Source organism: Hyla sarda, unplaced genomic scaffold (assembly GCF_029499605.1).
Source record: "Hyla sarda isolate aHylSar1 unplaced genomic scaffold, aHylSar1.hap1 scaffold_146, whole genome shotgun sequence".
NCBI classification, from domain to species: Eukaryota; Metazoa; Chordata; class Amphibia; order Anura; family Hylidae; genus Hyla; species Hyla sarda.
This window is the reverse complement of record NW_026608090.1, coordinates 93,640-109,390: the sequence shown is the minus strand read 5'-3', so window position 1 is coordinate 109,390 and position 15,751 is coordinate 93,640. Positions and strand designations below refer to the sequence as shown.

At 40.6% G+C, this 15,751-nt stretch overlaps 1 protein-coding gene across 1 annotated transcript in view; it reads right to left on the bottom strand.

The window, feature by feature from the left end:
• Positions 1 to 2,227, bottom strand: part of LOC130308084 (placenta-specific gene 8 protein-like) — a 44,278-nt gene extending 42,051 nt beyond the window's left edge. The window contains exon 1 of the mRNA XM_056552230.1: positions 2,184 to 2,227. The gene's annotated coding sequence lies outside the window, so the exon portion shown is untranslated. The remainder of the gene's footprint in view (positions 1 to 2,183) is intronic.
• Between the last annotated feature and the right edge of the window lie 13,524 nt (positions 2,228 to 15,751).

The following is a 15,751-nucleotide window of genomic DNA, read 5'->3' as shown; positions in this document are numbered from 1 at the left end:
ATAATATAACGGTATATAGTATAATATAACAGTACAGTATATAGTATAATATAACAGTACAGTATATAGTATAATATAACAGTACAGTATATAGTATAATATAACAGTACAGTATATAGTATAATATAACAGTACAGTATATAGTATAATATAACAGTATATAGTGTAATATAACAGTACAGTATATAGTATAATATAACAGTACAGTATACAGTATAATATAACAGTACAGTATATAGTATAATATAACAGTATATAGTATAATATAACAGTACAGTATATAGTGTAATATAACAGTACAGTATATAGTATAATATAACAGTATAGTATATAGTATAATATAACAGTATAGTATATAGTATAATATAACAGTATATAGTATAATATAACAGTACAGTATACAGTATAATATAACAGTATGTAGTATAATATAACAGTACAGTATATAGTATAATATAACAGTACAGTATATAGTATAATATAACAGTATATAGTATAATATAACAGTACAGTATATAGTATAATATAACAGTACAGTATATAGTGTAATATAACAGTACAGTATATAGTATAATATAACAGTACAGTATATAGTATAATATAACAGTACAGTATATAGTATAATATAACAGTACAGTATATAGTATAATATAACAGTACAGTATATAGTATAATATAACAGTACAGTATATAGTATAATATAACAGTACAGTATATAGTATAATATAACAGTACAGTATATAGTATAATATAACAGTACAGTATATAGTATAATATAACAGTATAGTATATAGTATAATATAACAGTACAGTATATAGTATAATATAACAGTACAGTATATAGTATAATATAACAGTACAGTATATAGTATAATATAACAGTACAGTATATAGTATAATATAACAGTATAGTATATAGTATAATATAATAGTACAGTATATAGTATAATATAACAGTGCAGTATATAGTATAATATAACAGTATAGTATATAGTATAAATAACAGTACAGTATATAGTATAATATAACAGTACAGTATATAGTATAATATAACAGTATATAGTATAATATAACAGTATAGTATATAGTATAAATAACAGTACAGTATATAGTGTAATATAACAGTACAGTATATAGTGTAATATAACAGTACAGTATATAGTGTAATATAACAGTACAGTATATAGTATAATATAACAGTACAGTATATAATATAATATAACAGTACAGTATATAGTATAATATAACAGTACAGTATATAGTATAATATAACAGTACAGTATATAATATAATATAACAGTATAGTATATAGTATAATATAACAGTACAGTATACAGTATAATATAACAGTACAGTATATAGTGTAATATAACAGTACAGTATATAGTGTAATATAACAGTACAGTATATAGTATAATATAACAGTACAGTATATAATATAATATAACAGTACAGTATATAGTATAATATAACAGTACAGTATATAGTATAATATAACAGTACAGTATATAGTATAATATAACAGTACAGTATATAGTGTAATATAACAGTACAGTATATAGTATAATATAACAGTATATAGTATAATATAACAGTACAGTATACAGTATAATATAACAGTATATAGTATAATATAACAGTATATAGTATAATATAACAGTACAGTATATAGTATAATATAACAGTATAGTATATAGTATAATATAACAGTACAGTATATAGTATAATATAACAGTATAGTATATAGTATAATATAACAGTATAGTATATAGTATAATATAACAGTACAGTATACAGTATAATATAACAGTACAGTATATAGTATAATATAACAGTACAGTATATAGTATAATATAACAGTACAGTATATAGTATAATATAACAGTATAGTATATAGTATAATATAACAGTATAGTATATAGTATAATATAACAGTACAGTATATAGTATAATATAACAGTACAGTATATAGTATAATATAACAGTACAGTATATAATATAATATAACAGTACAGTATATAGTATAATATAACAGTACAGTATATAGTATAATATAACAGTACAGTATATAGTGTAATATAACAGTACAGTATACAGTATAATATAACAGTACAGTATATAGTATAATATAACAGTATAGGGTGTTGTATAGCGGTGAGTCCATTAGTAGGGGGGTCTCTTACCGGTTCTCCTGGTGCTTTAGTCTCGTATATACCGCCCCCTCTCTCTCTGGCTCACACACAGCTTGTTCTTAGTTTCGTTTCTTGTTATTTCCCTCCTAACTTCCCTTGGCCCCATCCCACCAGAGCTCCCCGCCAAACCCTGCACCATCCGCAATGATCCTCTCACTGTCATATAAACCTCCATATACAGCTGTAGGATACAAACCAGGAGGGAAATGTTCTGTGAGAGAAAGATAGGAAATGACTTCCCTCCCCTAATAAGCTTCAGCTTCTCCTCATTCCCTTTCTTTACCTCTTTATTCACTTCCTTTACCTCCTTATTCTTCTCCTTATTTATTTTTTTACCTATTTATTAATCTCTTCATTCACTTTCTTTACCTCTTTATTCTCCTCATTCACTTTCTTTACCTCTTTATTCTCCTCATTCACTTTCTTTACCTCTTTATTCTTCTCATTTACTTTTTTTCAACCTTTTTATTATTCTCCTCATTTACTTTCTTTACCTCTTTATTCTTCTCCTCATTCACTTCCTTTACCTCTTTATTCTCCTCATTCACTTCCTTTACCTCTTTATTCTTGTCTTCATTTACTTTCTTTACCTCTTTATTCTTCTCCTCATTCACTTCCTTTACCTCTTTATTCTCCTCATTCACTTCCTTTACCTCTTTATTCTCCTCATTCACTTCCTTTACCTCTTTATTCTTCTCCTCATTCACTTCCTTTACCTCTTTATTCTCCTCATTCACTTCCTTTACCTCTTTATTCTCCTCATTCACTTCCTTTACCTCTTTATTCTTCTACTCATTCACTTTCTTTTTTTTTTGTAAAACTTTATTTATAATTTTGAAAAGAAGATTTTCATATAATGGCAGACAGAAAGTAACAAGTCAAACACAGGTTGATGCTTTTCAGTCTGGAAGAGATAGAAATTCCCAACGTGGAAGATCATTCTGCATTAAAGAAACAGGAATAACAAATATGCCTAGATGAGGATTTAGCAAAGTGCAGTCAATCTTCAGCTTACGATCCATAGACAATTGGCCAAGTATATTTTAGAGAAATAGATAAAAATATCTAGGGAAGAGCTTAAAAAAAATGGATTTACCTGAAACAGGGAAAGAATAAAGAAAAAAAATAGACAAAAGCAAAAAAGAAAGAAAAGGAAAAAGAAAGGAATCTAATAGAATTAGAAGGAGAAACCACAGGAACGGAATAAGAGAAAGGGAACATCCCACGGGTCACGGCATCAATTTAGAAATCATCCCAAGTTATTGAGGAGACATAATCTTCCCACGGTCTCCAAATCTTATGGAAATGAGGAAATTTAGAGTCAATCATGGCTGATAATTACTCCATTCGTTTAGTCACCTCCATTTTATTTGTTAAAGGGGTATTCCAGCACTGACATCTTATCCCCTATCCAAAGGACAGGGGGTAAGATGCCTGTTCGTGGGGGTCATGCAGCACCCTGTTACCATCAGCCCACGGAGCATGTTCTCTCTGGGTCTGATGACTGCCAATCACGGGGCCGGAGTATTGTGATGTCACGCTCCGCCCCCTCAATGCAAGCCTATGGGAGGGGGCGTGACAGCTGTCACGCCCCCTCCCATAGGCTTGCATTGAGGGGGCAGAGCGTGATGTTACACTGGGGCGGAGCCGTGATGTCACAATGGATAGGGGATAAGATGTCTTAGCGCCGGAGTACCCCTTTAAGGCTTGGGTGGGTGGAGCCTCTTTCCGTTTCCAGCACTTTGGGGGGGGACAGATTCAGGAGACAGACAGAAGGGGTGAAGGAGATTAATAACCTTGTGAACAATAAATTGTACTTCAATCCAATAATGTCTAAGCCACGGACAGTCCCGGAATATGTGGGGGAGTGCGCCTATTCCTCACTCACGTCTCCAACAGATAGGGGATAAATGAGGGAAAATGTGATGTCGTTTCTCGGAGCTGTGATACCAGCGGGTAATGATTTTTAATGGATTAGTGATGTACGGTATGAAGATTTAGCGGCCATTGTGTAAGAGGAATTCCCATTTGTCCATATATCCATGACGGTCAGTGGTGGCGTCACGTGGTGAGGATGAGAGATCATAAATTGGGGAGATTAGACCTCGGGGGGAAGTTGAACCTCTGCACAATAATTCAAAGGACGCAGGTTTGGGGAAAGTGAAACCATCTGAGGGTAAATCTAAGTACGTTCTAACTCCCTGATAAAAGGAGTATTTGGGAGATTATGTTTATTCCTAAGTATCGTAAAAGGATGAAATGTTCTTTGGATTGGATCCACTAGGTCAGCTGCATGAAATACTCAATCTCTTTCTTTACCTCTTAATTCTTCTCCTTATTCCATTTCTTTACCTACATATCAGGTGACATTACTGATCCCGTTCCCCCTCGGCCCCCATCAGTCATATCAGGTGACATTACTGATCCCGTTCCCCTCGGCCCCCGTCAGTCATATCAGGTGACATTACTGATCCCGTTCCCCTCGGCCCCTGTCAGTCATAACAGGTGACATTACTGATCCCGTTCCCCTCGGCCCCCGTCAGTCATATCAGGTGACATTACTGATCCCGTTCCCCCTCGGCACCTGTCAGTCATAACAGGTGACATTACTGATCCCGTTCCCCTCGGCCCCCGTCAGTCATATCAGGTGACATTACTGATCCCGTTCCCCCTCGGCACCTGTCAGTCATAACAGGTGACATTACTGATCCCGTTCCCCTCGGCCCCCGTCAGTCATATCAGGTGACATTACTGATCCCGTTCCCCCTCGGCACCTGTCAGTCATAACAGGTGACATTACTGATCCCGTTCCCCTCGGCCCCCGTCAGTCATATCAGGTGACATTACTGATCCCGTTCCCCTCGGCCCCCGTCAGTCATATCAGGTGACATTACTGATCCCGTTCCCCTCGGCCCCCGTCAGTCATATCAGGTGACATTACTGATCCCGTTCCCCTCGGCCCCCGTCAGTCATATCAGGTGACATTACTGATCCCGTTCCCCCCTGCCCCCGTCAGTCATAACAGGTGACATTACTGATCCCGTCCCCCTCGGCCCCCGTCAGTCATATCATTTGACATTACTGATCCCGTTCCCCTCGGCCCCCGTCAGTCATATCAGGTGACATTACTGATCCCGTTCCCCTCTGCCCCCGTCAGTCATAACAGGTGACATTACTGATCCCGTTCCCCCTCGGCCCGTCAGGTGACATTACTGATCCCGTTCCCCCTCGGCCCCCGTCAGTCATATCAGGTGACATTACTGGTCCCATTCCCCCTCGGACCCCATCAGTCATATCAGGTGACATTACTGATCCCGTTCCCCTCGGCCCCCGTCAGTCATATCAGGTGACATTACTGATCCCGTTCCCCCTCGGCACCTGTCAGTCATAACAGGTGACATTACTGATCCCGTTCCCCTCGGCCCCCGTCAGTCATATCAGGTGACATTACTGATCCCGTTCCCCTCGGCCCCCGTCAGTCATAACAGGTGACATTACTGATCCCGTTCCCCCTCGGCCCCCGTCAGTCATATCAGGTGACATTACTGATCCCGTTCCCCCTCGGCCCCTGTCAGTCATAACAGGTGACATTACTGATCCCGTTCCCCTCGGCCCCCGTCAGTCATATCAGGTGACATTACTGATCCCGTTCCCCTCGGCCCCCGTCAGTCATATCAGGTGACATTACTGATCCCGTTTCCCCTCAGCCCCTGTCAGTCATATCAGGTGACATTACTGATCCCGTTCCCCCTCGGCCCCCGTCAGTCATATCAGGTGACATTACTGATCCCGTTCCCCCTCGGCCCCTGTCAGTCATAACAGGTGACATTACTGATCCCGTTCCCCTCGGCCCCCGTCAGTCATATCAGGTGACATTACTGATCCCGTTCCCCTCGGCCCCCGTCAGTCATATCAGGTGACATTACTGATCCCGTTCCCCTCGGCCCCCGTCAGTCATATCAGGTGACATTACTGATCCCGTTCCCCTCGGCCCCCGTCAGTCATATCAGGTGACATTACTGATCCCGTTCCCCTCGGCCCCTGTCAGTCATATCAGGTGACATTACTGATCCCGTTCCCCCTCGGCCCCCGTCAGTCATATCAGGTGACATTACTGATCCCGTTCCCTTCGGCCCCTGTCAATCATATCAGGTGACATTACTGGTCCCGTTCCCCTCGGCCCCCGTCAGTCATATCAGGTGGCATGTAAAGGTAGGAGGGCGGCACTGGATGTTTGCCGTGCACATGGAGGTTAACAAATCCAATCGTAGAAAAGACTCCCGGCACCGGCTTCTTTTTCAAATGCTTTTATTGTGCATATAACACACGCAAACGCAAGACGCGTTTCGGCTGCTTAGCCTTTTTCAATTGCATAAACCAAACTGAGCAAATACAATCTTATATAGTGTCACTTCCTGTCTCACGGACATCAGCTTAATTGTGATTGACAGGTATATAGACCAATAGATACAAGTGTAAACAAAAAACAAAACATAAAAGACTGAAGTACACGTGGGTAATCTGTCAGACTTCCGCAAGTCCCGTACCTATGTGAGTATACTATGTATCTGAAATGCAAAAAGAGATATCAATTATTATAATAATGATCTGGTAATATAGAAATATATAACTCTATGTCAGTAAATCATGATATGACAATATGTGCTGTATGACGGTATATGAAACAAAGGATATGAAGCAGTAAAATCATAATCTTGTGAATTATGTCAGAAAACTTGTCAACTCATAGTCCCTGTTCAAACCATTTGGTTCCAATGTATTTAATCTATGAATCCACGCGGCCTCTCTCTTACGTAGTATTTGTTTTATGTTACCCCCCCTCCTGGGTAAATGGACTTCCTCTACCACCTGAAATTTCAATTGTGATATATTATGACTCCTATTTTTGAAATGTGCTGGTATGGGAAAAAGAAGATTTTCACAGCGGATCGTGGACTTATGGCGGTTTATGCGGTCTCCTATACGTTGTACCGTTTCTCCAACGTACAGGAGACCGCATGGACATTTTATAACATAGATAACATTCCGGCTCTTACAGGTGAAAAAAACTTTTATTGCTATCTTCTTCCCTGTATGAGGATGGGAGATATAATATATCACAATTGAAATTTCAGGTGGTAGAGGAAGTCCATTTACCCAGGAGGGGGGGTAACATAAAACAAATACTACGTAAGAGAGAGGCCGCGTGGATTCATAGATTAAATACATTGGAACCAAATGGTTTGAACAGGGACTATGAGTTGACAAGTTTTCTGACATAATTCACAAGATTATGATTTTACTGCTTCATATTCTTTGTTTCATATACCGTCATACAGCACATATTGTCATATCATGGTCTTATATTTACTGACATAGAGTTATATATTTCTATATTACCAGATCATTATTATAATAATTGATATCTCTTTTTGCATTTCAGATACATAGTATACTCACATAGGTACGGGACTTGCGGAAGTCTGACAGATTACCCACGTGTACTTCAGTCTTTTATGTTTTGTTTTTTGTTTACACTTGTATCTATTGGTCTATATACCTGTCAATCACAATTAAGCTGATGTCCGTGAGACAGGAAGTGACACTATATAAGATTGTATTTGCTCAGTTTGGTTTATGCAATTGAAAAAGGCTAAGCAGCCGAAACGCGTCTTGCGTTTGCGTGTGTTATATGCACAATAAAAGCATTTGAAAAAGAAGCCGGTGCCGGGAGTCTTTTCTACGATTGGATTTGTTAACCTCCATGTGCACGGCAAACATCCAGTGCCGCCCTCCTACCTTTACTTACTCTGCTAAGGAGCGTGCACGGAGCACCACCAGATGTCGAATCCCATGTTCAGTGAAGACGATTCTGAACGGATCTTAGCTGATGTGGGTACTTCCGCGGAGTTTCTGCAAATACCGGCTAGCGAGGTAAAGAAACGCAAACTGGAGCGGGAAGTGCGAAGATTGACATCATATGACTTGCATTCAGTGACTCTAGCGGAATATTACCGCACCAAGAAAATACCCCGGGGATTACGGGTATCGTTGAGACCTACATTATTTTCTGATATACCAAGTTATTGCGATAAATTTGAACAGATATTGAATAAGTGTTCAATGGACATCATTCTCCTTACCATTGAGCAACTACAAGAAACTACAGCCACGATCAAAAGTGAAATCTCTACGATAGAGCAACAATTGAAAGATACATTAAAAACTGAAGATTTTGCGAATCTGAAGGAATCCCTCACCACACAGATTGATACCTATCGTAAGGAGTTGGAGCAAAGGAAATGTAAGAAATATTTAAGAGATACAGAGGATTACCTGCAGAACAAGGTGTACAGATGGAGGGATGCATCCTTCAGAGGTTTTTACAGACCGCAACAAGGAGGAGATTACAGATCTTCCAGTTCTGGCAGCGATTATCCAACCTCTTCATATCGTGGTTCGCGTCCAAATTTTCGGCGACGCCCCCGGCGAGGAAGAGCAGACGCGGGGGGCGAAATCATAGGAGAACCGACAAGCAGCGTCATGACACGAGCTCAGGTAGGGAGACGTCACTTGTCATTAATATCTCCTCCAAATGCCTGAATCCCCAGGAAATGAAATTATTACAAAAGGGACTGTCTTTCAGTCCCACTAATAGATTGAAAACTTTTGATTTGGACATTTCATTAGAGCGGCTTTTCCGCAATATTCGTCTTAAGACTTTCTTTGCTGATAAGACTATCCAGACTGTGTCTAGTGAGGAGCAGAGTGGGATATTTAAATTGGAAGAGTTGGGACTTAGAAACAAAAGTTCCTTCATGCCACCTAAATCACAACATGCAGTGGAAACTTTTGTTAACCTTGTGAAAAATGATGTGGCAACAGTGTCTAAACAAATACGGAATGTTGAAGGAAAAATGTTTAACAATTTATCTGCAGGTGAGAGGACGGCTCTTATGGATCTGATGTCAGACAAAATGATTACCATTAAGCCCGCAGATAAGGGCGGCTCAATTGTTGTTATGAATACTGAGCAATACAAAAATGAAATTTTACGCCAGTTGTCTGACAGAAATACATATGAGCCGTTATCTCACGACCCCTTGAATGCTATACAGAAACGTATTTTTGACATTGTTGACAATGCCTCACGGAATAATATAATTGATAAAAAAAATGGGGGAATTCTTAATTAACACCTCACCTGTTACACCTGTGTTCTATACTTTACCTAAAATACATAAAGATTTGCACAATCCCCCGGGTCGGCCGATAGTGGCATCTGTCGACTCTGTCCTATCTCCTCTTTCAATTGTACTTGAAAAGGCATTGACACCACTGACCAAAAAAACGAAGGCATTTCTCCTAGACACAACAGATTTTTTACAGGCTTTATCAGTGATACATGAGGTCACACCGCAGACATGGCTAGTCACAATCGATGTGACTAGTTTATATACCTCTATTGAACATACCAAAGGCATTGAAGCAGTACAGTGGATACTCGATGCAAGCACATATTCAGACATTCAGAAAACCTTTCTCTCTGAGCTGTTAAAAATTGTATTATATGACAATTATTTTCTGTATGAGGACCAATTTTTTCTGCAGAAACGGGGATCAGCGATGGGGGCGAATGTGGCCCCCCCCATACGCAAATGCCTATATGGCCTATTTTGAAGAACAATACGTTTTCTCTAATAACCTTTTCCAGACACATGCGAGAGCATGGAGACGTTTTATAGATGACATTTTCTGCGTATGGGAGGGGCCACATTCGTCACTCATGGAATTTTTTCAGGTCATAAATTATGTAAGACCCGAGCTGAAATTCACGATGTCAGAAAGCCAAGAAAAGGTGAATTTCTTAGATACGGTGGTTCTCAAAGATACACAGGGGGGACTTCATACTGACCTCTATCAAAAAGAGACGGATAGGAATAATTTATTACTTTATACCAGTGCCCACCCACCGGCAATAAAAAAATCTATCCCCCGGTCACAATATAAAAGGATCGAACGAATTGTCAGTGACACTAGTACACGGCAGAGGCGTCTTCATGAGCTACAGGATAAATTCAGAGAGAGGGGGTACCCCGAGAGGATTTTACAAGAGGCCACTAATTCTAATCAAATTATTAAAAGTCAGAGTGATAAGAGGATCCCTTTTGTAAGGACTTTTCATCCCCAACAATATAGGATTGATAAAATCATAAGGGACCACTGGCCAATCTTACAGAAATCATATCCTAACATAGAGGAATTTAAAACACCCCCGCTCATATGTAACAAAAGACCACCCAATTTAAGAGACCATCTGGTAAGAGCCGACGTGGGCAGTAATAAAAAAGTACAGAAACAGCATTTTCTGAAATCTCAAAAACAGGGGACATTCCCATGCTTACAGTGTGGTCAGTGTAACAATGTGACTAGGGGAGATTACATCTCCCATCCTCATACAGGGAAGAAGATAGCAATAAAAGGTTTTTTCACCTGTAAGAGCCGGAATGTTATCTATGTTATAAAATGTCCATGCGGTCTCCTGTACGTTGGAGAAACGGTACAACGTATAGGAGACCGCATAAACCGCCATAAGTCCACCATCCGCTGTGAAAATCTCCCTTTTCCCATACCAGCACATTTCAAAAATAGGGATCATAATATATCACAATTGAAATTTCAGGTGGTAGAGGAAGTCCATTTACCCAGGAGGGGGGGTAACATAAAACAAATACTACGTAAGAGAGAGGCCGCGTGGATTCATAGATTAAATACATTGGAACCAAATGGTTTGAACAGGGACTATGAGTTGACAAGTTTTCTGACATAATTCACAAGATTATGATTTTACTGCTTCATATTCTTTGTTTCATATACCGTCATACAGCACATATTGTCATATCATGATTTACTGACATAGAGTTATATATTTCTATATTACCAGATCATTATTATAATAATTGATATCTCTTTTTGCATTTCAGATACATAGTATACTCACATAGGTACGGGACTTGCGGAAGTCTGACAGATTACCCACGTGTACTTCAGTCTTTTATGTTTTGTTTTTTGTTTACACTTGTATCTATTGGTCTATATACCTGTCAATCACAATTAAGCTGATGTCCGTGAGACAGGAAGTGACACTATATAAGATTGTATTTGCTCAGTTTGGTTTATGCAATTGAAAAAGGCTAAGCAGCCGAAACGCGTCTTGCGTTTGCGTGTGTTATATGCACAATAAAAGCATTTGAAAAAGAAGCCGGTGCCGGGAGTCTTTTCTACGATTGAATATCAGGTGGCATTACTGATCCCGTTCCCCTCGGCCCCCGTCAGTCATATCAGGTGACATTACTGGTCCCATTCCCCCTCGGACCCCATCAGTCATATCAGGTGACATTACTGATCCCGTTCCCCTCGGCCCCCGTCAGTCATATCAGGTGACATTACTGGTCCCATTCCCCCTCGGACCCCATCAGTCATATCAGGTGACATTACTGATCCCGTTCCCCTCGGCCCCCGTCAGTCATATCAGGTGACATTACTGATCCCGTTCCCCTCGGCCCCCGTCAGTCATATCAGGTGACATTACTGATCCCGTTCCCCCTCGGCCCCCGTCAGTCATAACAGGTGACATTACTGATCCCGTTCCCCATCGGCCCCCGTCAGTCATATCAGGTGACATTACTGATCCCGTTCCCTCTCGGCCCCTGTCAGTCATAACAGGTGACATTACTGATCCCGTTCCCCTCGGCCCCCGTCAGTCATATCAGGTGACATTACTGATCCCGTTCCCCTCGTCCCCCGTCAGTCATATCAGGTGACATTACTGATCCCGTTCCCCTCGGCCCCCGTCAGTCATATCAGGTGACATTACTGATCCCGTCCCCCTCGGCCCCCGTCAGTCATATCAGGTGACATTACTGATCCCGTTCCCCCTCGGCCCCTGTCAGTCATATCAGGTGACATTACTGATCCCGTTCCCCTCGGCCCCCGTCAGTCATATCAGGTGACATTACTGATCCCGTTCCCCTCGGCCCCCGTCAGTCATATCAGGTGACATTACTGATCCCGTTCCCCCTCGTCCCCCGTTAGTCATATCAGGTGACATTACTGATCCCGTTCCCTTCGGCCCCTGTCAATCATATCAGGTGACATTACTGGTCCCGTTCCCCTCGGCCCCCGTCAGTCATATCAGGTGACATTACTGATCCCGTTCCCCTCGGCCCCCGTCAGTCATAACAGGTGACATTACTGATCCCGTTCCCCCTCGGCCCCCGTCAGTCATATCAGGTGACATTACTGATCCCGTTCCCCCTCGGCCCCTGTCAGTCATAACAGGTGACATTACTGATCCCGTTCCCCTCGGCCCCCGTCAGTCATATCAGGTGACATTACTGATCCCGTTCCCCTCGGCCCCCGTCAGTCATATCAGGTGACATTACTGATCCCGTTCCCCTCAGCCCCTGTCAGTCATATCAGGTGACATTACTGATCCCGTTCCCTCTCGGCCCCCGTCAGTCATATCAGGTGACATTACTGATCCCGTTCCCCTCGGCCCCCGTCAGTCATATCAGGTGACATTACTGATCCCGTTCCCTTCGGCCCCTGTCAATCATATCAGGTGACATTACTGGTCCCGTTCCCCTCGGCCCCCGTCAGTCATATCAGGTGGCATGTAAAGGTAGGAGGGCGGCACTGGATGTTTGCCGTGCACATGGAGGTTAACAAATCCAATCGTAGAAAAGACTCCCGGCACCGGCTTCTTTTTCAAATGCTTTTATTGTGCATATAACACACGCAAACGCAAGACGCGTTTCGGCTGCTTAGCCTTTTTCAATTGCATAAACCAAACTGAGCAAATACAATCTTATATAGTGTCACTTCCTGTCTCACGGACATCAGCTTAATTGTGATTGACAGGTATATAGACCAATAGATACAAGTGTAAACAAAAAACAAAACATAAAAGACTGAAGTACACGTGGGTAATCTGTCAGACTTCTGCAAGTCCCGTACCTATGTGAGTATACTATGTATCTGAAATGCAAAAAGAGATATCAATTATTATAATAATGATCTGGTAATATAGAAATATATAACTCTATGTCAGTAAATCATGATATGACAATATGTGCTGTATGACGGTATATGAAACAAAGGATATGAAGCAGTAAAATCATAATCTTGTGAATTATGTCAGAAAACTTGTCAACTCATAGTCCCTGTTCAAACCATTTGGTTCCAATGTATTTAATCTATGAATCCACGCGGCCTCTCTCTTACGTAGTATTTGTTTTATGTTACCCCCCCTCCTGGGTAAATGGACTTCCTCTACCACCTGAAATTTCAATTGTGATATATTATGACTCCTATTTTTGAAATGTGCTGGTATGGGAAAAAGAAGATTTTCACAGCGGATCGTGGACTTATGGCGGTTTATGCGGTCTCCTATACGTTGTACCGTTTCTCCAACGTACAGGAGACCGCATGGACATTTTATAACATAGATAACATTCCGGCTCTTACAGGTGAAAAAAACTTTTATTGCTATCTTCTTCCCTGTATGAGGATGGGAGATATAATATATCACAATTGAAATTTCAGGTGGTAGAGGAAGTCCATTTACCCAGGAGGGGGGGTAACATAAAACAAATACTACGTAAGAGAGAGGCCGCGTGGATTCATAGATTAAATACATTGGAACCAAATGGTTTGAACAGGGACTATGAGTTGACAAGTTTTCTGACATAATTCACAAGATTATGATTTTACTGCTTCATATTCTTTGTTTCATATACCGTCATACAGCACATATTGTCATATCATGGTCTTATATTTACTGACATAGAGTTATATATTTCTATATTACCAGATCATTATTATAATAATTGATATCTCTTTTTGCATTTCAGATACATAGTATACTCACATAGGTACGGGACTTGCGGAAGTCTGACAGATTACCCACGTGTACTTCAGTCTTTTATGTTTTGTTTTTTGTTTACACTTGTATCTATTGGTCTATATACCTGTCAATCACAATTAAGCTGATGTCCGTGAGACAGGAAGTGACACTATATAAGATTGTATTTGCTCAGTTTGGTTTATGCAATTGAAAAAGGCTAAGCAGCCGAAACGCGTCTTGCGTTTGCGTGTGTTATATGCACAATAAAAGCATTTGAAAAAGAAGCCGGTGCCGGGAGTCTTTTCTACGATTGGATTTGTTAACCTCCATGTGCACGGCAAACATCCAGTGCCGCCCTCCTACCTTTACTTACTCTGCTAAGGAGCGTGCACGGAGCACCACCAGATGTCGAATCCCATGTTTAGTGAAGACGATTCTGAACGGATCTTAGCTGATGTGGGTACTTCCGCGGAGTTTCTGCAAATACCGGCTAGCGAGGTAAAGAAACGCAAACTGGAGCGGGAAGTGCGAAGATTGACATCATATGACTTGCATTCAGTGACTCTAGCGGAATATTACCGCACCAAGAAAATACCCCGGGGATTACGGGTATCGTTGAGACCTACATTATTTTCTGATATACCAAGTTATTGCGATAAATTTGAACAGATATTGAATAAGTGTTCAATGGACATCATTCTCCTTACCATTGAGCAACTACAAGAAACTACAGCCACGATCAAAAGTGAAATCTCTACGATAGAGCAACAATTGAAAGATACATTAAAAACTGAAGATTTTGCGAATCTGAAGGAATCCCTCACCACACAGATTGATACCTATCGTAAGGAGTTGGAGCAAAGGAAATGTAAGAAATATTTAAGAGATACAGAGGATTACCTGCAGAACAAGGTGTACAGATGGAGGGATGCATCCTTCAGAGGTTTTTACAGACCGCAACAAGGAGGAGATTACAGATCTTCCAGTTCTGGCAGCGATTATCCAACCTCTTCATATCGTGGTTCGCGTCCAAATTTTCGGCGACGCCCCCGGCGAGGAAGAGCAGACGCGGGGGGCGAAATCATAGGAGAACCGACAAGCAGCGTCATGACACGAGCTCAGGTAGGGAGACGTCACTTGTCATTAATATCTCCTCCAAATGCCTGAATCCCCAGGAAATGAAATTATTACAAAAGGGACTGTCTTTCAGTCCCACTAATAGATTGAAAACTTTTGATTTGGACATTTCATTAGAGCGGCTTTTCCGCAATATTCGTCTTAAGACTTTCTTTGCTGATAAGACTATCCAGACTGTGTCTAGTGAGGAGCAGAGTGGGATATTTAAATTGGAAGAGTTGGGACTTAGAAACAAAAGTTCCTTCATGCCACCTAAATCACAACATGCAGTGGAAACTTTTGTTAACCTTGTGAAAAATGATGTGGCAACAGTGTCTAAACAAATACGGAATGTTGAAGGAAAAATGTTTAACAATTTATCTGCAGGTGAGAGGACGGCTCTTATGGATCTGATGTCAGACAAAATGATTACCATTAAGCCCGCAGATAAGGGCGGCTCAATTGTTGTTATGAATACTGAGCAATACAAAAATGAAATTTTACGCCAGTTGTCTGACAGAAATACATATGAGCC